Source organism: Rhea pennata, chromosome 21 (genome assembly GCF_028389875.1).
Source record: "Rhea pennata isolate bPtePen1 chromosome 21, bPtePen1.pri, whole genome shotgun sequence".
Classification (NCBI taxonomy): domain Eukaryota; kingdom Metazoa; phylum Chordata; class Aves; order Rheiformes; family Rheidae; genus Rhea; species Rhea pennata.
This window is the reverse complement of record NC_084683.1, coordinates 1,664,040-1,691,140: the sequence shown is the minus strand read 5'-3', so window position 1 is coordinate 1,691,140 and position 27,101 is coordinate 1,664,040. Positions and strand designations below refer to the sequence as shown.

The 27,101-nt window shown below is 49.8% G+C and overlaps 1 pseudogene; it reads left to right on the top strand.

Annotated features, from left to right (window-relative positions):
* LOC134149677 (capping protein, Arp2/3 and myosin-I linker protein 2-like) overlaps positions 1 to 27,101 on the top strand; it is a 174,453-nt pseudogene that overhangs the window by 24,491 nt on the left and 122,861 nt on the right.

The following is a 27,101-nucleotide window of genomic DNA, read 5'->3' as shown; positions in this document are numbered from 1 at the left end:
AGCAGAGTAAAGATAATTTGCTATAGGCAACATGATAATGATGTTACCGCCTCCTCTTCACTTCCTACGCTAATTAACAAGAATGTGAAAGCGCAAGCGCAGAGCGATTACCTGAGGTAATGAAACTGTAACCAACAGAAAGATTTGTATAAAATACTCCCTGAAAAGTGTGTATAAATCAAGAATGAGAGGGGGAGAAGGTGTGATAGCACTCATCTCTGCACAGAAATGAAATAAACAAATATCTCGACCCTGTGTGTCTATTGGTTGCTTGCACACTGAGTAACAGAATCCAGATTTTGGGACAACAAGGCAAAAGGCACCTTACCATTGCAAACATCAGCTTGCCGGCCTGCCAATGGCCTCTCAGGGCCTCAGGCAGCACCAACCTCACAACAGCAAAGAGCAGCCCTGCAACCAGCACTGCACAAGCAGGCACTGCTTCACAAGTCTCCTCACAGGCACCAGCAGCAGCCAGCGGCCTGCCACTGACTGCTGACACACAAGGCACAAGGCACCTCACAAGCCTGCCTACAGCTCTGCCCTACAACGCAGTGTGGCACAAGGGCCCCCCCAACCACCACCATCATCACCCCTTGGACTTCCACAGGCCTGTTTGAATATGGTACTCAAGCCTTAAAGGGCCATTACTGGGTGTGTGGTCAGTATGCATATAAAATATTACCAGCAAATTGGTCAGGTATATGTTGGGATAATCCATCTGTTGTTCTTCTTACTCCCTGGACCGGTGGGTCGAGAGTTGGGAATAAGGCTCTATGAAGATCTGGGAAGATCAAAATGGTCACTTAATCAATCCATAACTGCTGGGGGCGACCAGACTTGGGGTGAACATGAATGGCCCCCAAAGCGGATTATACAACATTACGGGCCAGCTACCTGGAATCTTAATGATCCTATAAGTGGGGCTGGAGCACCCATTTTATAATTTAAATCGGATTATTTGATTACAGGCCGTCTTAGAAATCATTACCAATCAAGTGGCAAAAGCCCTTGACCTATTGGCTGACCAGGCCACTCTAATGCGAACTGCAGTATTAGAGCACCGCATGGTTCTTGACTCTCTGTTAGCTGAAGAAGGGGGGGGTTGAAGAACGGTTCTAACTGTTGTCTTAAGCTTGATAATAATGGATAGGTAGTGAAGGAAGCCACTACTGCAGTCTGAAAACTTGCACATGTTCCAGTGCAGACTTGGAAAGGACGGAATCTTGAGTTTGATTTATGGTCTTATCTTCCAGGACCTAAGTTACTGTTTCATTTCCTATGTTGTCATGTTAACGACACTTCCTCGTTTAATCCCCTGTATAGTTAAATTTCTTCAGAAAACAGTACAGGATACATTAAGGTCTATGAACGTGGTCACAATCACCACCGGGCAAGAGCAGAAAATATTATTATTAACACAGGATCCAGCCCTTGAAATTAAAGTTGTCTAGTAAATTTATGGAATATGAAAATGCAAAAACAACAATAAAAGTAAGGGGGGTGGAAGGAGGGGGCATTTGTCAGAAGTAAGAGTATAAGTTGGGTTTTTTGCAGTAGAACCCTCCATCAGAATTGCTTAAGTTGAAGCAGTTATGCATGTTTGAAATGCGAAAAAGACCACAAGTGTAAAGAAAAGGGAAATCAGTACTGGAAAACTCCTCTACTCAAAAGGCTACAACGGCAAGGTTGTTTAAGTGAAGTGGTGGTGAAAGATTAAAATGCTAAAACAGGTGGTCCTGTAAGAGATATGTTTGAGCAAGATCCCAGTCAGCAGAAATGCAAGATAAGATAATTCAAAGTAAAAAGGAGAAACTAAGACTTGGTCAAACAAAGCTGTATATACGGGGCATAGTAACAAGCATCAGGTGAAGTACTCAGCCGATGAGGAAACGGGAGGATCTTAGCATCGGGAAATATGGGATATAAGGCTATGATGTATTGCCTCTGGGCAGTTCTGCTTGCAGACCCCCCACCATTGCAACCACGAATAAATCTACCTCACTAGAGATCCTGTCTCTGGAAAAATTATTGGGGTATTTCTCAAAAAGTGGGCAAGCTGGGCTCCGGTTATGCTACACTGCTGTGAGCAGCTGCTGCTGTCCAATTTGTGGCCAGAAGGACACACGGACATGTGTCCATGACAAGAGGAAAGAAAGCTGAGCTCCTTGATCAATCCATAAGCTGCAGGAGCTGGGCTCATTGCTCTCCCGAGACCCCTGCCCTGGCGCTGCACTCCAGAGGCAGGTCCTAGCCCCTTGACTACCCTTTGCCATCGTGCCCCTGGCACAGCCAGCAGGAAATGTAGCCCTTGAGGTGGACAGCTCGGGGAATGGACTTCATACTGTTAATTCTTGGCAATTAATAGGCAACCTAATGTCCTCTCTGGAAGACAAAAGCTTCTTTTCCCTTCTTGCTCTCCATCTCCTGCTTTTCATCATAGCGAGATAGCAGAAAATCTGGCCCTTTTAGCAGGCTCCCCTACTTTGACACACCTGCTTTCTGTGCATTTCCAGCACCCTCTGTCTTCCCACCTATGCCCCCCCACACCCCAGTTCCTTTCCTTTCTCCAGCAGCATGCTAAGGTTGAGAAGGCCTAGAGTGGAGTGGCACAGGGAATCAAATAAATAACAAGATGCCAGCACAAGCAGCCGCGGGATGGCAAAGCAGGTGGTGTAGGAAAATGCTTTCAAGCCATGTCAGACACCCCAAAGAAGTCGTGTCCTTCCAAAATCTGCCAAGTGAAAAGGACCTACCAAGGTGTGAGAAGTAAAAGTTGTGTTTTTGCAGTAGAAACCTCCACCAAAATTGCTTAATTTGTAGCTGCTATGCACGTTTGAAATGCGAAAAAAACCCACAAGTATAAAGAAAGGGGAAATCAGTACTGGAGAACTCCTCCACTCAAAAGGCTACAATGGCAAGGTCGTTTAACTGAAACGACGGCAAATTATGAAAATGCTAAAACAGATGGTCCTGTAACAGACACGTTTGAGCAAGATACCAGCCAGCAGAAGTGCCAGATAAGATAATTCCAAAAAAGGAGAAACTAAGCTGTTGGTCAAACAAAGTTGTGTATACAGGGCATAGTAACAAGCGTCGGGTAGGTTGTGAACCTGAATTACTCAGCCAATGAGGAAACAGGGGAGGATCTCGGCGTCAGGGAAATAGGGGATATAAGGCTATGATGCACGTCCTCTGGGTGCTTCTGCTTGCAGAACACTTGCGCTTACAACTGCGAATAAATCTACCTCACTAGAGATCCTGTCTCCGGAGAAAATATTGGGATATTTCTCACCATTTGGGGGCTCGCCTGAGATCTCATCGCCTTTCGTGGGCTTTCTCGCCACTGCGGGCAGGGAGGGGGCACCCCGCTGATTTCAGCAGTCCTGTCGCAGGCGGTGGATTGTCTCCTGGGGAAGGCTGTCAGAGAGCTGAGACCGTTATGCTGAAGGCGGACTCCTTGGAGTATTATGGGGAATCATAGTCACGGTTATTCAAATATTTGAATTGGTAACTTTGTGCATGGACCAAGGTAAGAGGACTTAAGTATTACCTTGGGGGTTGGGAGAGACTCTTTTGTGCGGTGTGACTGAGACGCGCTTTTAGTGCGAAGTGAGTGCGGAGTCCCGATCTGCAGTTCTGTTGTCCCGTGAGGGGTGCGGCCGGAGCCGGGCAAAGGGAGCGATAACAAAGGGTGAAAGAGGGTCTTGGAAGAGTAAGGAGCGTTCGAGGGTTGTGCGGTACCCCGTACATGGTGAAGTGTCCGGCAGTACAACATTTGAACTGTGTGGTAGCCCGTATACTGACGAGTGTACGGCAGTATAGCTTCTCATCCTCCAAATTAGAATAGGGGTGTGGTACGCCTGTAAGCTAGCGCTCCGGGGAGATTTGAGGGATGAGAAATAAGGGCTCCAAGGAACAGCAGAATGGGGAGAAAATCCCCGGGGTAGTGCCTAAAGATACCCCCTTAGGAAGGATGTTAAGAAACTAGAAAAGTAATCCTAAAGCTAAGGGTAAAGATAGGAGGACCATGGTTAGGTATTACGTACTTGTATGACCCAGAGAGCCAATCAAAGGAACCTCAGTATTTTGGCCAAAATACGTATCTGACGAGGATTGGGTATGTCAGGCTTTAAATATACACGTGAATGCCAAAACTCCCTTTTCAGAAGAGGAATCAAACTGCCGCTTGTTGGATATCTGGAGTAAATCAGTTCCTTCTGAAAAAGGACCAAAGTCAGAGGAAAGAAAACAAAGACTCGGGGGAAGAGGCTGGTAGGTGGGACCCCTTAGATAATCTACCTCCCCCTTACAACCCTAATGTGGCACAGGCGGCAGTAGCTGCCCCAGAGAGAGAATCGGAGGCTGCAGCCGGCCCTGCCCTCCAGGAAGGAACACACTCAGGGCTCCGACGAGAACTGGAGCAATGCAGGAGTGACCTTGAGAACTTCCCTCTTACTGACACTAGTCGTATTAGCACTTCTATGTACCCCCTTAGGGAAGTCTCACTAGGACAAGGGGAAATAGGATATGTGAGTGCCCCCCCCCACCTTCCTAGTGGGGAAGTAAGAAGTTTTAAAAAGGAAATGAAATCCCTGATTGAAGATCCCATAGGATTGGCAGAAAAATTCGATCTGTTTTTTTAGGACTTAACTTAAATGATGTCCATTTTAAGTATGTTATTTACTGGAGAGGAAGAGGGCATGATTAGACAAGCACCGATGCAGGAATGGGAGTGAACCCATCCTCCCGCTCTGGGAGTAATCCTGGCAGAACAAAAATATCCACTTGCTGATCCCAGTTGGAATAATAATAACCCACAACACAGGGATCATGTGAAAGACCTGAGAAGTATAATGGTTGTGGGAATTAGGGAGGCAGCACCGAGATCCGCAAATTTTAACAAAGCATTTAAAGTTCAACAGCAAAAGGATGAATCCCCAGTGGCTTCTTAGAAAGACTTAGAAACAGAATGAGACAGTATTTGGGAATGAACCCTTAGGACTCGGTAGCCCAGGGGCTTTGGAAAGTTCATTCTGTGACTAAAGCCTGGCCAGACATACAGAAAAAGCTCCAGAAAACTGAAGGTTGGAGTGACCAGCCTTTGGAGAACCTCCTGTGGGAAGCTCCAAGAGCATATGTCAAGAGGGGAGATGAAAAAGAGAAGCAGAGGACGAGGCTGATGGTTTCCACAGTAGATCAGGTAGTAAGACAGCGGAAGGTAGGGAGAGAAACTTCGTGGGTAAATCAGGGCCAGAATGGAGGGGAGAAAGAGGGAAACGGCAGGATGATGAACAAAGAAGGTCATCGGCATATCAGCCTAGACCCCAGCAGAGGGCTGCCGTGAGGAGGTGTTTTAAGCGCAGCCGGACTGGCCACTTCAAGCAAGAGCGCCTGGAGCGGAAGAAGGAGGAGAGGCTGCTTGCAGTAATAAATTTGGAATGGGGGGGTCCAGGGTTCTCAGCGAGCTGGTCGCACCAAGAGCCCTTGATAAATGTAGCAGTGGGGCCTAATAAGGAAGAAATCGTATTCTTAGTAGACACTGGGGCGGCTAGGTCATCCCTAGCTCACCCAATACCGGGGCTTAAGTTTGTAGGATTTGCTTGTCTCAAGTAAAACAGGAGAATTGTGGTATAAGGATAGATGTGATGGAAATATACAAGTATGAGACCTTCTGGTGACCTTCTTGCGAAACCCAAAAACAGGATGTGAAACAGGACATAGAGGAGTTCTCTGGAAGGATAAGCAGCTTTTGATTTGTTTTAACGAACTTTCTATGTACTTGTAATGAGCACCCATTGTACTCTCCCTGGATTCTTTGGCACCAGATAAGTGCATTGTATTTGATAAACAAATAATCTAATGTAATCAAGAAATGTCAAAATAATTCTAGCCAAATATGCTATTACGTGTTCTCACATGATCTACAAAGACTCTGCAGCTTGATTGCAGCTTATAAGTACGACTGCTTGCGCAACAAAGACAGACGTTCTCTAGCATTCACATTGAATGTGTGGTGATGTCTCATTTTCTTCGCAGCAATTGGTGACCCCGACGTGATCTGACACAAAGGCGAAGAAGGCAGTGCTTGAGGGATCTGGAGAGTCCCTGGCGCTCGGAAGAAGCGACATTGCACAACTGAATGTAAGTGAATATATTGAGCGGTTTGCTGTTACAATATGGGATCTGCCATATCGGTAGAGGCGCGAGCCGTGCTCGCTATTAGAATGACTTTAGCAGCTAAGCATGATGTTGGTATAAAAGAAAAGGATGTTGCTGATCTCCTTGCATGGGGGCAGAGATGGCAAATTTTCGTTATTCCTGAAAATGCTTTTAACGAGGAGAAGTGGAAGATTTTAGAACAAGAACTATGGGAATCGGTGAAAGTAGGTAATAAGGAAGCGGCATCGTTGAACCAAACTTGGCGGGTAATTTCTAATCTGTTGCGTGATACTAGAACTGAGAACCGTGTTACGCATGCTGCTGAAGCAGCCATGAAAGGAACAGTGGGTGAGGAAGCTGTAGAAGCCGTACTTCCAGCCCCTCCAGTGCCATCAGCCTTTCCTATCGATGCGTCGGCTAAAGATTTTTTTGGTGGAACCCTCCCGTCTGCTCCCTTGTTTGAAGGGGATGATGCTATTGAACAAAAGGATGCTGGTATGCCTTCCGCAAAGCCGGAAGATGTGTCTTCGCCTCCCCAGTTAGCGGATGAAGATGCTGAGCTGTTGAGGCAATTGCAGCTGGAAAATAAGAGTCAACAGAAGGAACTCCAGTATCTAGCACAAGGCTTGCAAGGTTTTAAGGATGCGTTGCAGCAGCAAAAACAGACATTGAAGGACTTACTCCTCAACTATAAACAGGCAGTGTTAACGGAAAAAGGGGATGATAAAGCGCGGGCATCTGCTGTTATTGACCCCGGGCAACGTTGGCAGGGGATTCTACGGGATGCTATTGTTGAAAGGGAATTTTTAGGGCCCCTCAAAGCTATGACTACTGAGTTGACCGCATACCCTGTTCCGGCCGGGCATGACCCTCAGGGGCATAGAACGCTGGAATGGGTTCCGTTGGATTGGCGATTGTTAAGAGAGGTACAAGAAGCAGTGATGGAGCATGGCATGCAAAATCCTTATGTTCAAAATCTGATTGATGTTTTGTTTGCACAAAATGTTTTGATGTCTTATGATGTGGAAAGTATAACTGCATTGATTTTAAGTCCTACGCAAAAGCTGATATTTAAAGATGATTGGAAGCGACGTACTGAGGTTGCTGCAATGAGCAATATAGACTTAGCTGATGGCGATCCGTTGCGTACAGCTATGGTTGATATGTTGCTCGGGCAAGGGCAATACGCTACCCCTCAAGTGCAGGCGCGACTACACCGTCACATTTTGCAGCAATCCCAGCAGTTGGCACTTGCTGCATTGAAAGCTGTACCACAAATGGGAGCTGTGGTCCCTTCTTACATAAAAATAATTCAGGGTTCTTCAGAACCCTTTACAGAATTTTTGGAGAGGTTGCGACTAGCAATGGAAAAATCTCCTAATTTATCACCAGAAGCGAAGGCAGCAGTAGGGAAGGATTTAGCCGTTCAGAATGCTAATACGGTGTGTAAACGAATATTTGCTACATTACCTCGCACGGCAGGACTTCTTGAAATTATCGAAGCGTGTAGCCGCGCTGACCTATTAATGGAACAAGATAAGGCAGCTGTTCATGCAAAAGCTCAAGCTTCTGCTCTTGCTGTTGCCCTAAAGACACTTTTGCCAGCACAAAAAAATCCTAGGCAGCGTCTGGGGGTTTCCTTTTTGTGTGGGCAGCGAGGTCACTTTTGTGATAGGTGCCCTCGAAATAATAATGCCGGAGATTTACGGCTGGGAGGAAATAGGGATTCTAACATAGTATGCCTCTGATGTGGAAAGCCCGGGCACATTGCCCAAATGTGTAGATCCAAAATGCATAAAAACAGCACTCAGCTGGGGGTGAATGATCTGAACAATCCGGGAAACCTATCATTGAGCGCCCAGAAGGGGGGCGTTATGAAACAAATATCCTTTCAGACTGGCACAATGGATGCCTTTCCCAATTTCGATCTGCCACGCGAGGAAGTGCTGGACTAGATTTGGCTGTAAAAGAAGGAGTTACCTTGATTAATGATCAAGTTCAAGTTCAAGATTAGATTCTAATCTAATATGAAAGGACCCTTGGGATTTGGGTTGAGTGCCCTTTTGGTTGGTCGTTCGTCAGCTTTTGTGCAGGGAATTTTTATATTAGCTGGCTTAATTGATGCTTTTTATACAGGACCGATAAAGATTATGGTTAAGGCCTTTTTCCCTCCGATATTTATAGCAAAGGGTACCTATATTGCTCAGCTAATTCCCTTTCGAAGTATGGTTCCAAATCCTGGAGCTATAAAACGTCAGGAAGGTGCGTTCGGTTCTACTAATGATCCCAGGTATATTTTTCTATTCCTATATCTAAGAAAAAACGCATGCGGTGGGTAACCTTTTTAAACCCGGATGGACAGTCTTTTTCTTGCGCTGCCCTTATTGACACAGGGGCTGTGTAAGTAAGCTGATGTAAGTATTGTTCCACGAAAAATTTGGCCTGTTTCTTGGCCACCGCAGGTGTTACAAATGTCTATCACAGGGATTGGTGGGTCTGAGCCCACTTGTGTAAGTGAGAACTTTAACACAGTACAAGATAATAAGGACTTAGCTCTTACTGCAAAAATAAAGCCATACATAGTGGACACCCCTATATTACTTCTGGGGTGAGATTGTTTATCGCAATGGGGTTTAACAGTAATCACATCTCCTTTTTAGTTGCAGTCACTGATGAGGGACAGTGGTTGTCTTAATAAAATTGACATGGTTAATCGACAAACCTGTTTGGGTAGATCAGTGGCCGCTTACCCAAGAAAAGTTGTCCCATCTGCATGTGCCAGTTCAGGAACAACTTCAGTTGGGGCATTTAGAGGAATCTTTCAGCCCTTGGAATGAAAGGGCTGAAACCCCTGTATTCGTAATTCCTAAAGAGTCAGGAAAATGGCGTTTGCTACAAGATTTGCGAGCTGTGAATGCAGTAATGCAAACAATGGGAGCACTTCAGCCAGGTTTGCCAAACCCTACTATGATTCCTAGTCACTGGCAGATTGTGGTGATTGATTTGAAAGATTGTTTCTTTACAATCCCACTTCATCCTGCTGATAAGGAGAAATTTGCCTTTAGTGTACCATCAATTAATAAACAGGAACCTTATCGTCGATATCAGTGGACGGTACTTCCCCAAGGTATGAAAAACTCTCCAACCATTTGTCAATATTATGTGGCTTGGGCTCTCACCCGTGTGCGCCAACAGTATCCTCAGTGGTTGATTTATCATTATATGGATGATGTCCTTGTTGCAGGCTCGACCCTGCCAGACGATGTAATAACTATATTGCAAAATGCTTTGGCTCGCACCCATCTTGTGATAGCAATAGAAAAAGTCCAATGTTTTCCCGCTTATAAGTATTTAGGATTGACAATTACTGATACTACAGTGTGACCTCAAGAACTACATTTGATTACTAAGATTGACACCTTACATGATGTACAAAAGCTTGTAGGTGATCTACAATGGTTGCGACCTTATTGTGGGATCACTAATGAGGATTTACAGCCTTTGGTTGAACTGTTCAAAGGAGGCGGTGGTGCAGAATCTAAGCGTGTGATTACTAGTAAACATTAGCAAGCTATACAAAGAATAGAGCAGAAAGTCTCCGCAATCTATAGCGGAAGACGAAAAAAGGGTTTAGCGTATCAGTATGCTATTTTAAATTCAGAAATCACTCTCGCTGCAGTTATTATGCAATGGGATGAAAAGGCACAGGATCCTTTAATAATTCTTGAATGGATTTTTCCACCATCACATTTCCATAAAACTATTGTGACAAGATTGGAGGGAATATCCTGGCTGATTAGAAAAGGATGCCAGCGGATTCATGAGCTGGCTGCGGGGGATTTTGAGCTTATTTACGTACCTTATAGTGAAGAACAGATTGTGTTTTCATTACAGGAATCTCTACACCTTGCGCTTGCGTTACAGGGATTTGCAGGACAGCTGTCTTCCCGATATCCTTCACATGCGTTAATACGGGCGCAGCTTTCTATGGAAAAAATGGGACTGTTATCTAATGCGCCTGTAAACGGGATCACTGTTTTCACGGATGCTAGCTCAAAAATGCAAAAAGCGGGATATGTTTGGCAACAAACTAATCAATGGCAGGACATGGTGGTAGTGGGCGAAGGTTCCGCACGAGTGTTAGAACTTCTTGCTGCAGTAAAAGTATTTCAGCGCTTTGATAAACAACTTATAAATATTGTATGTGACTCATTATATGTAGTAGGTATTGTTAAAAGAATTGAGCGATCTTTTATTCGACAAACTGTTAACACTGTTTTGTGGGATTTGCTTTCGTGTCTTTGGCATGTGTTAGATGTGCAAACCTTCTCTTCTTTTGTTACTCATATTAAAAGTCACACACCTATTTTAGACGGCTTAGCAGAAAGTAACATTAGAGCTGATAAATTAGTTTCCATGGTAACGATACCTGATATATTCAAACAAGCTGTACTTTCACGTGATTTTTTTCCATCAGTCTGCAAAAGCTCTTAGCCGACAAATTGGCTAAGACGTGGCTCCTGCAAGATGCACCAGGCTGGTATGTGATGGGCCTGCCACAGTTGGTGTTCCCCAGCAGGGATTCTCCTCATGGGAGGAGAAGGGCCACGACACAGTCTAACCCCAGATTCTGTCCTGGGAACCGGGGGTGGGGGAGGCAGTGCGTCTTCCCCATTGCCTCCAGTGCCAGGAGCCAACAGTGCTTCTGGCCGTGAGGCTCTTACCCAGCTGGTGGTGCTGCAGCTTTGCCTTTCCTCCGCTGGCTGTCCGCTTGCCCATCCCCCAGCCCTTCAGCTGGCTGAGACACCAGAGCCACAGGTCCCAGAGGACGGTCACCAGGAACGTTAGAAAACCGCCTCACGGTGCCCTGCTGGGGGAGGGGACAGGGAACAGCTGAGTGTCTCCGTGCCTTTACCGTGGCCTCAGTCAAGGACAGGGCAGGGACACACCTCTCCAGGGGAGCAGGGCAGAGTGCCTTGAGGAATGGAGGTGCTATCCCCGAGTGTGTGGCCATCAGAGAGAGGAACCCATCTTGTGGACCCCCAGCCCCGCAATGGGGCTGCTGCAGTGTGACGGACTGCATCCCTGGGGCTCCAGCCCTGGGGGATGCACCACCCTGAGCCAGGGCTCTTTGCACTGGTCGGTGGCAGCCTTTTGCCTTCTTGTCAGCCTTGTCTTTGCCCAGAGGCTTTATGGGGCTGCTGCTGGGCCTGCTGCTGCCCCACGCAGTGCCAGGGACTGCGCCTGCAGCCTGGCGCATCCGTGTTGCCACGGCGATAACTGCCCCACAGCAATGGAATCAGGGCCAGGCTGGATCACAGGGCCGAGGGGGGCCCAGAACATCCCCTCGCGGGCAGGACGGGGGCTCCCAGCAGGGATTGGCCTCAAAAACAGGCAGAGTCCCCTCCTCCACGGCATCTGGCCTCAGCCCTGCCACCACTGTCCTCGCAGGATGGCTCAGGGGGGTTAACTGGGGATCCCATGGTCCTGGGGCACCACTCGACCCCTCTTGCAGCCCATGCCGTGGCACATGCTGCCCTGGGCTGTTCCTTGTGCGGGCATGGGGAGCTGTTACACGTTTTGCACAGACTGGTGCTTCCCAAGCAACACATTTTTTACTTAAAAATGCAGCTACCAACACTGTAATTGGAGAAGATCTTTACCTGTTTTCTCTTGGGATGCCAGAGGGTTAATAGCTGGATTAAAAAAAAAAAATCTCCAAAACTTTTGTCTCTCTTGCCTCGAACTAAGGTCTCTGAAGTTGCATGCAGACTGCTCTCATTACCACGCTGCTAGTGAAAAGCAGGCTTCCTTCTCTGGCGATAATTGGAGGGAAAGCGCTCACGTTTCCCAGGGAGTTTGCAGTGAGCGTCTGTGCTGGGCATCTCAGCATCTGCCTTCCCCAAAAGGGCAGGCAGGAGCTGTGGGCACAGAAGCGGTGCCTGCAGTCCCCTTGTGATATGCTCCAACAAACAATCCTTTCTGCCCCTACAAACAACAAAAAGGGGCCCATGCCCACAGAGCTCTTGCCTGAGCAGCTCTGCTGATGTGCACACACCAGCCCTGCACAGCACTTGTATAAACCCACCAATCTGCATTTACCTCGACGGCCTTTGCCCACAGCCCTCGGCAACCCCTTACCCATAACAGGCACACACGAGTGCTGCTTGCTCCACATTTACTGCACAACTAGGCTGCTTCTCCTCAGGGGACTGCTGGTGTCTCTCATTTTGGCACTGGGTGTAGGTTTGCTGAGGGGCACTCTCCAAATCTACCACCAAGAAGCAGCCTGTGACCTCCTTGGGGGCGGCCAGAGAGATTTTCAGTTTCTTTGGCACTAGGGTTGTGTGCAACAAACTCCTACCTTTCTTCTTTGGCCTGCAAAGCCACTCTGGCTTTATTACACTGCATGGCATTTCCAGTCTTTTGTAACATTCATAGTTCCTTCCAATGTGCCCAAGATGGCAAGACAGTTTGCTCTGAGCCTGCTGTGCACTTGTGACACTGTCAGAAGAGGTGGACTGCATGCCAACACGTAGAGTTTGCACGTGCATGAAGGGGCAAGAGCAGGCATCATTTGCAAGGACTGGGAAAACTGCAGGAAGGCAATGACACAAAATCCCAGCCACGCTGTGCATTCGAGCAGTACCTGAACTATTTTTTCTGCCTTAGGGTACCTCTTGGGTTTACATGGGAGCACAGCCAAACAGAGGCAGTCCAGAAGGAATCCTAAGAGCAATTTAGCAAACATTGTTTAACATCTTCAGTAAGGACCTAGGCAATAAGACCAAAGGAATCCTAGACAAGTTGGCAGATGACAGAAAAGGGAGGGGAGTGGCTGATTCAGCAGATGCTTGTGCTGCCAACCAGAGGCACCTGGACAGGCTGGAGAAATGGGCAGAGAGGAACCTCACCGAGTTCAGATGAGGGGCAGCTTTCCAGAGAAGGACCCGGGGGTCCTGGTCACAAGTTGGTCAGGAGCCAGCAATGAGTTCACGCGGCAAAAGGGGCCAACAGCATCCTGGGCTGCATTAGCAAGAGCATTGCCAGCAGCTCGAGGAAGCTGATTCTTCCCTTCCACTCAGCACTAGTGAGGCCCCACCTGTGGAGTGCTTTTTCCAAATCTAGGCTCTCCTGTACAAGAAAGACATGCACCTGCTGGAGAGAGTCCAGGACAGGGCTATCAAGATGACTACAGGTCTTGCACATCTCTCATCCGAGGAGAGCCTGAGAGAGCTAGCACGGCTTAGCCTGGAGGCAGATGGTAGTGCATGGATTGCTGTGAGCAAAGGAGTTGCCAACATGGCAACAGAGACAAGAAGGTGCACCACTAGCAGGTGAGTTTTCCAAAGGATGAAAAGGAAGTACAAGGGGCCTCACATCTGGATGCCGAGCATTAGAAATGCTAGGACTAAGAAAGGTGCACAACACACTCATGCACACCCATCCTAGCCACTTCTAAGCTAGGACGAGTCCTTGCTTCTTCACATCAGGAAATTGTTTTCCTGAAAGAAAGAAAACAACCCCACAATAGCTCTAGAGCAAGTGAGCACCGCCATCACTTGGGCCTCAGCATCTCAGCTGAGCAACTGCTCTTCCCAGGCTCTCTGCCTCAGGAAAGGTAGTGGAATCCTCTCACAAGGGCAGCCCGAGGAACAAGCACATGCACAAATTCAGCTGCACCAGGCAGATGAGGCAGCTGCTGCCTACAGGCCCCTCTGCTGTAGTCCTTTGACCCCCTCTCCCTAGCCCCCTCAGTGGGCTCTTGTCCTGACAACAGCCTTGTATTCTCCAGCTCAGATGGGGAGTGCAAGGAGCCATGGGTCAGTGCCAAGGAGCAGGAACCTGGTGGTCTGAGGTTGCGAGAGCAGGAATCTGCTCACTGATTTGGTGCTGATGTGATGTAGTGTGGAAGGAGCAGTTCGAATCTCCTGAAGTGCATCTGCACAGGCCCTTCTTTCCTCTCGTTGCAGGCATTCCTGCCCTTGCTGAAGAAGGCTGCCCAGGGAAGCTCGAGCTCTGAGCTGAGCTGCAGCAAGGCAGCCATCATCAACATGTCCAGCATTGTTGATGGCTGGACAATTGTTGGCTCCATTGAGAAAATATGTTTCTGGGATAATGTGCAGTATATCTCATACCGCTGCAGCAAGGTACTGCCACGCTGTGCTGGCACAGCATGAGCCCCCAAGCTTTTTATCTCCCAAACCCCCCTAGAGCCCTCTTGTGACTCCCCTCCCTCCCTTCTGCCATCTCTTTCCACTTGCAACGGTTCTCGGGAGTCCCTTTCTCCCTCCCACGGCACTCGCTTCCTTCCTCTCCATGCCAGGAGATGCTGTATGCCACTTCCCAGTGCCGTTCTCAGCTGTGCTGAGTGCCTGTGCCTGGAGACTGTGGCAGCACTGTGTGTCGCAGGGAGCTCTGCTTGCCTGCCCTCCTCTGCCCCTGCCTTGGGGTCTGCACACGTTCCCTAGGGGAGGGCACTGTTTTCCTCCCCACAGTGATCCTTGTGGTGCCTCCTTGCAGGCTGCTCTGAACATGCTCACCAAGTGCCAATCCTTGGGGTACCGGCAGCACGGCATCCTCTGCGCTGCTCTCCACACTGGCTGGGTGCAAACGGACATGGGGAATTGAGCAGGACACAAGGGAGGATGTTTTCTGGGGCAGGTCCAGAAGAATCTCATTGTTCAGGAACCCAGAGCGTCCTCTGTACCGAACATCCTGAGAGCTGCGGGGCTCCAGTGGAGCTGTGTGGACAATGCTGGGAGCTTGTGGCACAGGAGGGAAGGAGAAGGCAGGCAGGGAGCCTTCCTGCAAGGTGCTAGTGTCTCCTCGCTTCACTCACCCCAGTGAGCTTCAAGCCACGGGCTCAGGGAGGCATTGGCCGAAGCAGGAGCCTGCTCAGACCCTTAGAAGGCCTTGAGCACAAAGTTGTGTTTCTGCTCTGTCCCTGCAGGCCCCACTGACGGTGGACATGAGCGTACAAGGAGTGCTGAATGTGCTCTGCTCTCTCTCCGAGAAGGACACGGGGACTTTCCTGGACTGGGAAGGGAAAGCACTGCCCTGGTGAGACACCAGCCCAGCGTCATGCCCAGATCCTGGCAGCAGGTCCCTTTGCTGCTGCACTGTGCCCACGTCCTCAATAAACCCGTGTCCATGAGCAGCAGTGCTACCGTGTCCATCTGTGACTGCAACCGGATGTGTGTTTGTGGTATGAACTTTCCAAGGGCAGCCTTCTTCCTAGGCAGGACTCCTTAGTGTTTTGTGTAGCAGTGCCATCTGGCTAGTTCTTCTGACTCATGGCTGTGCAAGGGGATCCCCATGAGTGACGGCCTGTGGGTTCTGTGGGAAGGTAACCGTGCTCTGGAAACATGGTCTCCAGGAAGCAAATTATCCCAGGGCAGGTGTCCCAGGCTGGTGCCCATCTCTGAGGAGCTGGGTCACCCCAGGGGCTGTGGGGCCCACATGGGTGCTGAGGGGAGGCAGCACAGGGCTGGCAAAGACTCCGAGCAGCCATCAGGCTCACTTTCCCCCAGCTGGCTGTGCTCGCGTGCCACGTGGACACCACTCCGGCCTGGGATAGCTCAGTGGGACTGGGGAGTCATGGGAACTCATGTGCCCTCTCCCCACATGGCACTGCAAAAGGGTTGCTCTACAGCAAACTGTGTCCTGCCTCCTGCATCCTCTCCCATGGGTCCGGAGCCCACCGGGAACTCCTGGTCTTAGTGACGCAAGATGGGACGCAAGGCACTCGCACAGCCAGGGGGCAGTGCAAGGAGAGCTGGCCTTCAGGCTCAGCCAGAAGCTACCAACCCATCAGGGAGCTCAGGGTGGCATGTCCTGTCCCTGTCTGGATGCTCTGCGGATGCAGCTCACCCAGGACGTGGAGGCTGCTAGCTGAGGCGAGGGCTGGGGAATGGTGCCCAGTGCATGCCCAGCTGGACAAGGTTCTTGCAGGGAACAGGGGAGCTCTAGCCTGAGGACAGTGACCCCCAGCCCCTGGGAGGGCAGGAGGGAGGCTCAGTGCGCGTGAGGCCACCCGCTTCAGAGAGGGACTGAGCACATACCCCAGGCATTGCTGGCAGCATGCATGTCGAGGGTGGAGAAGGGCTCCCAGCACGTCCCTGGGGGTCGCCAGTGGTTTGGGCCGTGGATGTGTAGGGACATGACAGCTCAGCTGGGTCCTCGCACTTCCCCTGAGGCCAGCTCTACAGTGACAGCCCAGGGCCAGTGAGACTTGGCCCCATGGTGACAGCCTGGGGCCAACCGGATCTGACTCCATGGTGACATATGGGGCTAACAGAGCCTGGCAACAGTCAGACCTCATGATGACAGCCTGGGGCTGCTGGGGCCTGGCCCCTCTCCTGCCTGCAGGCTCTGTTGTTCCCCAGAGATGCCTGAGCAGAGAGACACTTCCAGCTTCTGCTTGTGGCCCTTGGCCTCCACTGGGAGGGCAGCAAGAGGCACCAGGTCCCGGCTGGGCCAGGAAGGGCTGAGGGCCCGTGCATCTGCCCGAAGGGTGGGCCGCAAAAAGCTGCGGGCATCAAGCTAGCATGGGTGCATGGGCAAGGGAAGCGCTGGCTGGGTAGAAACCCCTTCACAGGCATTGCTGCAGGGACACAGCCTCATGCCAGTGGTGACAGGGGGATGCCCTGCCCCATGTCTGGGAGGGCACAGTAGCAGGTCTCATGGGAGGGATAGACACCTGCCACTCACAAACAGTAACCAGGATGGGGGACCAGGAGCACACTGGTGAGGGCTACCCACTCACAGGCAGCTGCTGTGGGGGACAGGAGCAGGGAGCTGGGTCATCACAGGCACAGGCCACCTGGCACAAGCCCCATACTGGCAAAAGGCTGTGCATGCAGAGCCAGAGGAGAGAGGTGTCAGCTCCTGCCATTTACAGAGGCAGGGGGACAGGGGCACTGCAAGACTCCATGCATGGTGTAAGAAAGAAGGGAGCGAGAGGCTGACTCTCATGTCCTTCCTGTCTCCCTGGCAGCCTGAGTCAAGCAAAAGATGAGCAGCAGACTGTAGGCGCTGCAGCGGACAGGTGAGGGGAAGGCTGGCAGGGACATGGAGCTCCAGTACAGCTCCAGCTCCTGGCCAGCAGTCTATCACCAGGACACGCTGTTTCCTTCCTGGTTGAAGAAGGTACCTGTAGTGTCCTGCTAGAGGCTGGCCAGCATGGTTAGGATGCCCCATACACTGTGCTCCACCATCAGAGGGGCCTGCAGAAGGGGACAAGGGTCAACAATACTGCTGTGGACCAAGACTTGCACGGAAAGCAGGAGGGTCTGACCAGAGAGTCTGGCTATCCATATACCTGGCCTACCACAGCTTACTGCCTGCTTGCTGCCAGCTCTGGCCCACCATATTGTCCTAGCATCAGGTGGCATCACACAATATCCTCTCTTTCAGGATACTCTGCCACATCTGCTGCCGTGGCACAGCTACGGCCCTGTAATCATGCCTGCAACTCTTCTGCCAAGGGCAGCACATCTCTCATGGTAGCTAGTCTGTCCTGAAACACTTCAATCAAGGTAGCATGTACACTGCAATAGCAGATACAGCATGGCACCTCTATCATTGGAGTTTCTACAGTGGTGACACATCCATCACAACAGCACATCTGCTGCAGTACCCCATGTCTCATAGAAGGCTCTGCTGGGGGCTGCACACCTCTTGCGATAGCACATCTATCCTAGTGTTTCATCAGCATGAATCTTGTCCCTTAGGCCAGCACACCAATCCTCCTGGCACATCCCCAGGCTATCACAGAATGGTTGAGATTGGAAGGAGCACCTGGAGATTATCTAGTCCAACTCCCCTGCTCAAGAAGGGTCATGCTGCACAGGATCACATCCAGGCAGATTTTGAATATCTCCAGAGAAGGAGACTCCATAACCTCTCTGGGCAACCTGTTCCAGTGTTCTGCCATCCTCGCAGTAAAGAAGTCTTTCCTCATCGTGAAGCTCATCTCCTGACATGCATCACAAATGACATGTGTTCTGCAACTACCCATCTGTCACAGTTACGTGGCATGTGAGCCGATGCCTGCATTGCTGATGAGCAGGTTCAGGCCCTAGCCTTTCAGATGGGTCTTCATAGCCTGCCCCTGCGATGCTCTGCAAACTCAGTGTGTCTGCCAGCGTAAAAAAGGACGTGGAGGAGAGCTCTGACAGTTTCCACAGCTGCAGGAGTTGGGTACTGCCTGGCATCCTGCCCTGTTGTGGGATAGGGTCCTTGCCTCCCTAATGGTACTACATCGCTCATCAGCTCTCTAACATAGCTCACTTCTTCCCACCTCCAATTTGCAGCACCAAAATAACCCTGAATACCCCATGCCTTCCTTGTGTGCCCTCAGAAATATTGCTGTGGTTGGAGTAACTCTTTTTAAACAAGTATTATCCAAAAAGGAAGGATTGGTCTGAGTAGATCAGAGTGCTAAACACATCAAAATGAGCAGCAGCTTGTCCTTGCTTATTGGTTTTGCCCAGAAGCCTGGGCTTCACAGACTTAGCTGTGAATATATATAACGCATCCCTTGGGAGAATGTCTAGCTGAGGTTATGGATATAGCCTTACTGCTTGGATGCTTTAACAAGACATATTTTCACTTCAAGCAGGATGATTTGTTTAAAGTAAAGTAAAGCAGTTTTTTGAAGGTTCATCCAATGTTTCAAACTGCTATCCCGCTCTTTTTTAATGATATAGGAGACCACTCTTTAGAGGAGTTTAACTACATTTGCTTCATATATTCAAGGAATTTATGACTGCACAGGCCTTATTTTATAACAGGTTCTTGGTCCATACTGAGGCTCCCACATTTATTTTACATGTCATTGCCATTAGGAACCAACCCCAGTTGGATGTACGTGTTTCAATGATAGACATCGTCCTTGGGGAAACAATAAAACTATGCTCTAGAGTCCATCCATACTGCACAGCAGCTATAGGGGCTGCTAAAATCTGGTGGATAGATTAATTTTATCTTTGAATTACATGAAGATACAGATCTCTCAACCAGAGATCTGGTTGACATCTTTTTTCCTTTTTAGCAATCTGTGCTTAAATTGATCTTCCACAACACAATTTCCCATAGTTTTGCAGCTGTTTCAGGACTTCATAAAGGTGTGATGAAAACAAACTGGGAGAATTTGATGAGCAAATTTGTTTTGGGCTTACTCTATGTGAATTAAATACCCTTAGGGGCAGCTCAGGTCTTTATAAGATTATTATTGCTGTTGCCTTATAAAATCAATGGCTATTTCTCAACATTAGGCTCAAATTTTAAATTGTTTGTGATTTTGAATATTGAGTTAGGCTTTCCTTTGTGCTGAGGTTTTTGGACACAGCACAGAGCTTGGACACATTCAGGTGCTGCTCAATTTGGGACTGATATTGCTGGAAGTCCAAATCCTTTCCCCAGCTGACTCATCCTCACACTCCATGCACAGTATCAGCATCTTTGGTGTGTGCGTGTAGCTTCTCCTCAGGATTCAAGAGGGCACTTGTGGCTGGGTATAGGACATTTCACAGCATACTCTTCAGTGACCTTTTGAGGGGATAAAATTAACTGATTTCCAGGCGCTGTCACTCACCATGAGGGATCTTTCACCACTCTGGTGAATGATTAATTTCTTTGGACTAGCTGAGTCATTGCAACAAGGAAAAGTCATGGCATGCTTATCGGTAGCCCTTTGAGACCCAAAGCACTTGCATAGTAGAGCGCACACTTGCCTTCCCACACGCCAGCAGCCCAATGTGCAAGGTGCATGCAGGATCAGAGCCAGGTGTGTGGGATGAGCTCATTTCTTTTGCTACGCCAACCAAATCACCTTCCCCTATGCAATGGCTGAATTGGTTCCTAAAAGCAAAGTGAACAGCTGAGAGTCTCAACTTTGCCACAGTCAAAGAAATAAAAGGATAAGAAAGGGAAGGAAGGAAATGGAATGAAGAGACAGGTGTTACACATTTTAGAATTGATTTCTAACATCCATTTTTGAAAAGTGTATTCCTGTTATTGGTTGGAAATTACCTTTTCTTAATATGGAGAAAGAACATTTGGAGTAGCTTCTCTTTTTGAATCTTTTTTGTTGTTGTAATAGGATTTTTCATCAGTTTTTAGCTTACTTGGAGAGTTGACTCTCTTCTGGATTGTACACGTTTTAGTAAAGACTTTATATTGAGTGGCCAGACCCTTGAGATGTCCCTTTTATGCTGGCCAAGGTTTGGTGAGGGGAGTGAATGTGCTCTTTGCATCACATATTACCAGTTGGGGATCTCAGGTAATTTTAAAGATGCTATCACTTATTACAAAGAAGGCGTTCTACTTTTAGTATTACGATAGAAAAATTCACTGCCTATTTTTAGTAAAGATTGACTTCAGAAATGTCTTTTTGGCTAAGAAATGATGAACATTTACTTGAACTTTTTAGATGAATTTTTAACAAATAAACAGGTAGGTAGAAATTGATACAGTATCTGCATTTCCTTGATTCAGTTTCCTTATTATTCACTCTACGGAAGTACTTTGTTAATGAGCTCTGGCTACTTCTTATTTCAGTTATTACAGTGGTGAAAATTTTATTGCAAATGTTCCCTTAGCTGCATGTTTTTATTGATTCATTTATTACCAACTCTTTTTAAAAACCCACACTCTGAGCAGCCCTCACTCTCTTAAGACACTGCTGTCTGCCTCCCCAAGACACACCTGCAGGAAAACATACTCCAGCACTTTCTGCATATTTAACACTTCACCCCAACTCCAACCTTCTCCAGGCACTTTACATTCTTACCCACCACCCTGGTAGGCAAGTGCGCACAAATACCCTATCTTTAGACACATGAAGTGCTGTCCTGTCTTCTCTCCCTGTTCCACTACAAGCCTTTATGCTGTCCAGATCTGCTTGCTACCTTCTCCTGCTGCTCTCCAGTACTGCTGACAAAGGTCAACAAATTTGGTCACCTTTGAAAAGGATACGAAAACTCCCCAGTCCAGGCTGCAAACATCACAAACCAGACTGTGTCTCTGGGCCTGAGCATCAACCTGTAATATCAACACCAACAGAGAGACAGATTTCCCAAGTGCAGCCTTTTAGCCTATTTCTTCTCCCCTCTCTTTGCCAGCAGCAAAGGAAAGGATGACCAGAATCACCCCCAAACAGGCATCAAACCAATCCTTCTGCTCAGGAACTGTCCAGTAAGTTTGAATGTTGTGTCCTGCCTTACTTTGGTTTGTGAATCTATGTGTCACAGTCCAAAAAGCCAGGCAAACTCAAGTACTGCATTCAGCACTTTTGGGAACTGGTGTGGTACCTTTCCATAAAACTTGCTTGGTCAGGTTGTCCAGACCCACCTCCGCCTGCCTCAGAAGCTAGTTTGACTGCTGGTTTGACAGAGGACAGTGCTGCTTGGCAGGAGGGAGTGGGCCAAGACATTCATGAATTTCCTCCCTGCCTGGCGGGGCTGGAGCTGTCTGGCTGCCAGCATTAAGGCAGGGTATCTAACAAAGCTGTCCTCTGGCCAGAGGAAAACAGAGGGCTACAGACAATACCCAGTGCAGGGAGAAAGATTGCTCCATACCTAGATAGACCAGTTTCACATTGGAGTGCTGGGCAGGTAATTCTCTCAGGGCCTGGAAGCGAAGTGATGGAGCAGGGGTTAGATGTCACTGGTGACCAACAGCATGGCTATGTATCCCAGATGCAGGACCACTCATCTGTACCAGCCCAGCCCTCAGGTCAGCCCCAGCAAGATGGCTTTGCACAGGCTACGGAAGGATTTTGTGGCCGATACACCTGAGGGCTGTGCTGCCATTCAGAGAGTCCTGGACAGGCTGGAGAGCTGGGCAGAGAGGAACCTCCTGAGGTTCAACAAGGGCAAGTGCAGAGTCCTGCACCTAGGGAAAAATAACCCTAGGCACCAGTACAAGTTGGGGGCTGACCTGCTAGAGAGCAGCTCTGCAGAGAAAGACCTGGGAGTGCTGGTGGATGACAGGTTGACCATGAGCCACCAATGTGCCCTGGTGGCCAGGAAGGCCAATGGTCTCCTGGGCTGCATTAGGCAGAGTGTTGCCAGCAGGTCAAGGGAGGTGATCCTGCCCCTCTACTCAGTCCTGGGGAGGCCTCATCTCGAGTGCTGTGTCCAGTTCTGGGCTCCCCAGTACAAGAGAGACATGGAACTACTGGAGAGAGTCCAGCATAGGGCTATGAGGATGATCAGAGTGTAGTGAAGAAAATGAGACATCACCACACATTCAATGTGAATGCTAGAGAATGTCCCACTTTATTGTGCAAGCGGTCATACTTAAAAGCTGCAATCAAGCTGCAGAGTCTGTGTAAAATCACGTGAGAGCATGTAACAGCATCGTTGGCAAGTACCCAGGGAGAGTACAACGAGAGCTCATTAAAAAGTCCACTAAAACAAATCAGAAGCCGCTTATCCTTCCACAACTCCTCCATGTCCTGCCTCACATCTTGTTTTGGTTTTACAAGAAGGTCACCAGAAATTCTCATACTTGTACATTTCCATCACATCTGTCTTTATACCACAATTCTTCTGTTTCACTTGAGACAAGCAAATCCCACATCAGAGGGCTGGAGCATCTGCCCTATGAGGAACGGCTGCGAGAGCTGGGCCTGTTTAGCCTGCAGAAGAGAAGACTGAAGGGGGATCTAATCTGTGTATAAGTACCTGAAGGGAGGGTGTCAAGGGGATGGGGACAAACTCTTTTCAGTTGGCCCATGCAAAAGGACAAGAGGCAATGGGCAGAAACTGAACCACAAGAAGTTCCGCCTGAAGATGAGGAGGAATTTCTTTACTGTGATAGAGTAGTGGAACAGGTTGCCCAGAAGAGGTTGTGGAGTCTCTTTCTCTGGAGATATTCAAAACCTGCCTGGATGCAACCCTGTCTAACATGTTCTAGGTGACCCTGTTTGAGCATGGAGGTTGCACTAGATGATCTCCAGAGTTTTCTTCCAACCTTACCCATTCTGTGATTCTTTGATTTTAGTGCATTCCCAGCAGACAGGGCAGCGCAGTGTTCTCCTGGATGGCATTGCCAGGGATGTAAGGAATTTTGTTGTCCAACCAAGAGGCTGGCAGGAGAAGGGGTCCTGCTGGATTCAGGCTCTCTTCTCTTCCCCAGTCACAGTGAGGTAATGATCGGCTGGACAGGGAAGGGGTTTCCATTGGCAGGGCCAGGATGTGGGCACCCTGCGGGCACAGCTTGGGTGCCCCTCCAGTCTCCTCACATGTAGCTGGGTCAAGCACAGCCATAACCATGAGGCTGGCCTGGGCCCCAGTTGTTGGCCAGGGGGCTGGCAGCTCCCCAGAGACATGGTGAGAGTGTCACATGGGAGTGACTCAGCCAGCCTGCTCCAAGCTGGGAGCCAGACCCTGCAGAGACCTGGCAGGGCCATGGGGTCTGCAAATTCCCGTTCGCTCACCCAGCTTGTGGCCATCCCTGTGCCTTACTCCTGCACTGACCTCCCATCAGGTTCGCAGCAGGTGGCAAAGATGTGCTAGGGGGCCTAGGGGCTTGCGGCAAGCTACCTCACCAGCTCCAGCCCAATGCCTGGGTTGGACCCTCCCACCAGGACACTTTGAGCCAGCACAGCCACTTTCTATGCACTGGGTGGTGACAAACAAGCTGCACCTGGCAGAATTTCCAGGTGTTCCGCAGGAACAGGAGATGGGGAACAGGCCATGGTGTGGCTCCGGGCTCCTGTGGGGATGGTGACAGTGCTGGCAGCAGCTTGCCCAGGCTCAGTTTTGCCAGGCTAGGGGCCAAGGTTGGGCCAGGAGCTCCCCAGCATGGTGAACAAGGGGCCACATGTCCCCCGTCTGGCAGCATTACCCAGTTTCCCAAGATTTGTTTCCTTCCCTGCAGCCCCAGCTGCAGTCCCTGTAATCATGGAATAAGGATCACTTCCATTCAGTGCTGGGAAGGATGCCTGAAACACAACCACAAACCAGAAGAGACCTAAACAGGTCTGAAATCTGGCATTTATTATACAAGCTGGCAAGCTCAACTTGTATAAACAATCTCCCTCAGAGCACCCAGGAGCCAGCAGAGGAGGCCCCAGCTCTCCGCAGGCAGCTGTCTCCAGCTGTCAGGGCACTAAGCCTACAGCCATCACCTTTCTCCCTGCTGGAGGACAATGCAGGGAGGCTTATCAGACCAACACATCTCTGCTAAGCCAAGGCTCCTGCAGCCAAAACCAGCCCAGAGGCATGGATTTGGGGAAGGAAGAAGAGAGTAACATGCTGAAAGAAACAAGGGACTGCCACACAAAAAGTCTCAACAGAAGTCTCACAGGCTGTGTTTGGCCCAGTATTTGGGGCAACCTGAGCTTAAGATCGGGCAGGAAATAAGAGGAAAGTAGTGGGGATGGGTCTGTTACATCTGGATGTGTCTAAGAGCATCTCTGCTGCTCAGCCCTGCTCAGCCTCTCAGAGGAAAGTGACAGGCTGGCTATTCCTTGAAGATCCAAGTAGTTTCAGACCTGGCACTCACCAGAGAAATATTCTGGCTTCTGCCAGCAGCTGCTAAATGGTGGAGGGGCAGCGAAATTTGAAAAACCTGTTTTCAGCTGACACAGTGCATGAGAAGAAGAAGCAATGTTTCCTTCCATCTCTAGTCCAGTGGGTAGACTAAGGCCTCCATGCAGGGTGTACATTTCGGAGAATGGCTGGCATTAGACTGATCCACTGTAGAAGGCTTTTATTATGGGCATAATCACCCATGCAAGCAATTGCACTATACAGTCTTGCCTGTTCCTGCTCCTATCTACAAGGCAGCACCTAGAGCAGACTTCCCATTAGAAACCAACATGACTAGAGTTTCTTCTTTTTCTTTCTAGGCTCCTGGGAAAGGAGAAAATAGACATGAGAAAAAGGCAGCTGAAGGACCAGATCTGATGAGGACAGCTGCCGGCCAGCCAAGCACAAAGCTGAGGAAGCCAAGCAGCAAGCAACCTTTGGAAACGTCCAACTGTTAGCCAAGGTAATGGCCAACATTTCGGCCATCTTTGCCATTTTGGCCAACCAGACAGCAGCACAGACGTGCCAGGGCACAGGTCACGGCTCAGGAAACACTACTTGAGGGCAGGTTTCCCAAGGGTTGCTGTGGGAAAGAGATGAGACAAATATAACCAAGATCTCCATGCTGTCAAAGCACCCTATGACTCTTAGGAATGGAGAGGACTTCAGGAGGACTCAAATCCAAACCCCCTTCAGAGGCAGCTCAACACAGACTTCACACTAGGTTGCCCGGGGCTCCATCAAGCCAGGTCTTAAAACCCCCACGAAAAGATATCCCACAGCCTCTCTGGGCCCATCTTTCAATGTCTGACTATCCTCACAGTGAACTTTTTTTCCTCTAGGTCAACCTTCTCCATTTCTTCCTTATAAACACTGCCCCTCAGGTTAACTCAAGCTGTGCACCTCCGTTACCTGCAGCTCCCTGACTGCATGAAGTGAGCACAATTGCTGCACATTGAACAACTGCAGTACATCTTGTTTGTGAACTGGTCTCCTCAGACCCGCTTTGCAACTGCTACATTCCACGCAGGGGGCCCTGCCGTATTGACCGAGAGGCAGGCAAGGAGGGCCTTGATCACTGCTGGCAGCCACCCAGTGCATCCACCCTTCCTGCACTGGCTCTTTCTCCCCCTTATTCCCCTCCTGGCCCTGGCCCTTCTAGCAGCTTGTCGCCCCTCAGACACCAGCACCTCAGCCCTGCGCACCAGAGCAAGCCCACGCTGTGCTTCCCAAGGTCTTGTCGTAACGCGGGATCACAGCGCCCGCAGAGAGCATGCGCAGAGAGCATCCGCAGCGCTGCCCGCCCGGTGTCACCAGCAGCGCTCTACAGCGGGGCCGCGGCGCCTCAAATGGCGGCGCCCTGCCCAGCTTCCACCCAGCTTCCGCCCAGCCGTGTCACGTGGTCTCATGTCCCGCCATTGCATCAGCCAGACGCCGCACCGCCCCTCGGCCTGGTAAAAGGGGCAGGGCTTATCCTGAGTGAAGACGACGACAGCCAATCGGAGAGGGGCGCCCGGTGCCATCAGCGGGGGCGGGGCAGCTCTTGCGGTGCAGCTGGTGGTGCAGAGCGAAAGGCTGCGGCGGGGGCTGCGCAGGTACGGGGTTGGGGGGTGCCGCGCCAGACTGGGTGCTGGTGGCAAGGTGCTCGCTGCCTGCACAGCACTGCTGGGTGCAAGCCTGCTGCAAAGCGTGCCGGGAGCCTGCCTCTGTCAGCGGCCATGGCGGATGTGGGGGCCGGGGCGACTGTAACGTCTGCGGGACCTCTGCGGGGGCTCTGGGTGGCTCGGGGGGCCGTCGACACTTGGGCTTGCCCCCGTGACCTCTCTTTGCCTCCCAGAACGGTGCCGGCCGGGGGAAGGTTCCCCGCGAGGGGGACCGTGGTGAGAGGGTGGAGGCAACAGCACCGCTGGTACTGGAGCCGCTGGGAGAGGCTTTTCTTCCCACCTCTCTCGGAGGCCGAGGACAGTGCTAAGTACCAGGTACAATATACAGGAGCTGGTCTTCTGTCACTGGTGTGGGTAAGGTAATGTGACTGCTTGCAGGGGTGATTTCCAGGCATCCTTACAGCTGGAGCTTGGAGCAGGTGGGTTGGAGCAGGCGATCTCCAGAGGACCTTTCCAACTGCAGCCATTCTACGATCCTATGATTTATTCACCTTAAATGGTTGTAGTACTTAGCAGTTCTCCCCAGAGATAGGGCAAGGCAGACACAGTCTCTGACTAACAGTTCAGTATCCAGGTGAACTTGGGATCTTCAAATACATGGTTTCAAAAAACAGGTAACTAGAGCTAGAACTGCAGACATCTGGGAGGTTGGAGGGGGTAGGTTTTGGATCAGCACCATTTGGGACGGACTGATGATTAAACTGGGGAGTTGGTGAAAGTAATTGTTAAT